Genomic DNA, 3,301 nt, shown 5'->3' on the forward strand with positions numbered 1-3,301 from the left:
CACATTTCCGCCCTCGCTACATACAATTTGCCTGTTCCTAGTTTCAATAGCCGCCTGGTGCCGTGCAGGCTTTATAGTGCTGCCTTCAGTGAATACAAAATTGGGTCGAGTTTTCTATATGAATGGAAGTGAACCGTAAAAGGGCCCGTCGAGAATCTATAATCATGAATATATTTAGCACATGTGTTTTAATCATATCAAGTCTTTTAGCCTACGAAATGCTTTATTTCAGCCAATGTAATTTCATTTTCGTTACACACCCAGAATACTAGTAGTATGTACCTATAAAATAATTAATCGTTTTGAATAGCATTCGCAGCAGCGAAATTGATTTCATTTAAATTAATAATGAAGATGCACTAACGCAAATTGATAATACGAATTAACTTATTGTATCACTAATGTAGTTATCACTAAATATAAATGAATATTAAGTCTTATAATAAACAAAAAGTCTGACATAAATAAAAACATAAATAAATTCAAAGAAATTCGTACACATTTTATAGTTACACTAGTTGTGTCCCGTGGATTCACCCGTGTTAAATTTGTACATCAGTAAGAACGGAACTGTTTCTGTAAAGATTTATTTAGGGCATGTCCTGTATATCGACGATAAGCACCGAGCTTCAGGTTTTGTTTTATAATATGCGACAAAGTCCTAGCGGGAATCTTCAATTCTCGCGATAAGATTTTTTGCTTCCTAATGGGTTTTCTACGAATCCTGACTTTAACAGCATTGTAGTTATAACAGCACGCGGCCACCCCAATATTTTCTGTTCTTCGACAGACGAAGTGCTGATTATCTTTTAATAGTGCGATATACGAACATATGGCTGATACCAAGCTTTTGATGCTTCTAGAATATGACCGACCATACGTACTTTGTACAAGGCGATCACCCCATTCCATATTACAATTTTATAATGAACACAAAAATTATGTGAAATGGAGCAAAATCGAAAGAAGTTTTTAAAATAATATACGTGTTCAAAATATATAATTAAAAATTTGAAAAATATATTTTTATGTAACAGTATTTATGACCAGACTAGTAATATATTATATGTATATGTTGTGTCTATAGGAATATTTGTGTATTTTTTTTCGGTTTTCGCCAGTTGTTAATAAATAGAATTATTTTCACGGTTTAGTCTCCAGTTTTTTAATGCCCTTATAATATTATTTCTTACGTTCTGAATACGTTTCGTAGTCATGAACGACGACGGCAGACATACTAGTGCGAAAAGCGAACGATTCAATAATTGAGGCCTATAAAATCAAACGCAACTATATCCAAGTCTGTCAAATATTCAGGTAAACTACAAAAATCGGCCCTAAACACGTCATTACGGATCCTCCTGATCCATTGAAGTACTGCTCTTGCTAGGGCCAGTGTTAGCAACACTCCCGGTTTGAGAAGCTGAAATAACTGTTCGGATAGCTACGACATTCTTTAGTTTAAAGCAGATTTATAAAGAATGAGAATAATACTAATAATCTGAATTTTAAATGATAAAACTTCGTTTATTAGTACAGAGTAAAAATAAATTTTTTGAACTGAATTTGTTAGAGATTTAGCTGCATTTGTTATAACATGAAAACACTAAAGCATGTCCAACTAATTAAACAAGATAGCGCCATTGTTAATCCATTTTACGACATTGAGGCGTTTAACTGCCTTTGATTTTATAGGCTTCAATTTAAAATCACCGCACAGTGTTCTTCCACAACACTGCTAATACCATGAGTACTAAATTAAAAAAGGAAATAAAATCCGCTATTCCGGAAAATGAAATTCATTTTGTGTCGCGTAAAGAGGTGAGGGGAAAATCTATCTCGGAAAGTGGATAATCCTTCAAGCAGACCACGTTACAGCGTCGCGGTGTACTTTAGAAATATTTTATAAAAGGTTCCTTTTGCTATCGAAGAATGGTTTGCTGTATAATAAAATCGATGAAGCCCGTAGTCCCACGATATATCACTCGCAACAAAAGTCGTTGGTTGATATATTATATGCTATAGAAGGGATGGCTTCCTGAATTATTCACATGATTATACCTAAGGGTGGATTAATAATAAGTCGTTGGTCAGTATAAATGAATAGCGTGTTAAGTAGATGTTCTATGATAACTTACAACTTAATAGCTCACAAAGTTATTTTATGAAATTTCTTTATTGTAAAATAGCTTCATCGGAAAATAGCATCGGAAATAGAAATTGAAGTCGTCTTGGCCTAAAAGATAAGACGTCCGGTGCATTCGTTTTAAGCAATGCACCGGTGTTCGAATCTTAGGCGGGTACCAATTTTTCTAATGAAATACGTACCAATTATAATTTGCGTAATTACTGGTGACCTATTGAGAGTCCGCGCGGATAGGTACCACCGCCCTGCCTATTTCTGCCGTGAATCAGTAATGCGTTTCGGCTTGGAGGGTGATGCAGCCGTTGTAACTATACTTGAGACCTTAGAACTTATATCTGAAGGCGGCTGGCGCATTTACGTTGTAGATTGCCAGGTACCATCCGGCTATGGAATGAGCTCCCCTCCACGGTGTTTCCCGAACGCTATGACATGTCCTTCTTGAAACGAGGCTTGTGGAGAGTATTAAACGGTAGGCAGCGGTTTGGCTCTGCCCCTGGCATTGCTGAAGTCCACGGGCGACGGTAACCACTCACCATCAGGTGGGCCGTATGCTCGTCTGCCTACAAGGGCAATAAAAAAAAAAAGATGTCTGTGGGCTCCAGTAACCACTTAACACCAGGTGGGCTGTGAGCTCATCCACCCATCTGAGCAATAAAAAAAGCTTTTGATTTATTTGACACCTAATTTCCAAATTAATTTTAAAATAAAACTATAATATAAAAATAATTCCAATTGTGTCTACGTCTTGTTAGTTTTAGAAAATTTTATCAACAAAAGATTTGAATTGCTATCTGATTCGAGAAGAAATTGAGAATTTTTAGATTTTAGATTTTAGATTTAGAGATTTTAGATTAGTTTCACAATAACGTCCTCCACGGCACAGAGGACTGCTCCGTGGCCGAAAGTCAATTATGGTTTAATAAGTTTCACAATAATAATAATAATAATGCTAATATGGCATAAAGGAAAGCGAGAGAGGGCAGCCTTAATCCTCTGAAATTCATCGATGTTTGAAGACCTGCGACGTCTTGCCTGCAAATCCGGGCATTCGCGACTTCAGAACTAGCATTTTTATGATTTCACTCAGACATGGTCGTACTTTGGCATCACGTATATTCATTTAATATGAATTTGCAATAATATAATTAATATTCT

Source organism: Bombyx mandarina, chromosome 05 (genome assembly GCF_030267445.1).
Source record: "Bombyx mandarina strain Sakado chromosome 05, ASM3026744v2".
Lineage (NCBI taxonomy): Eukaryota > Metazoa > Arthropoda > Insecta > Lepidoptera > Bombycidae > Bombyx > Bombyx mandarina.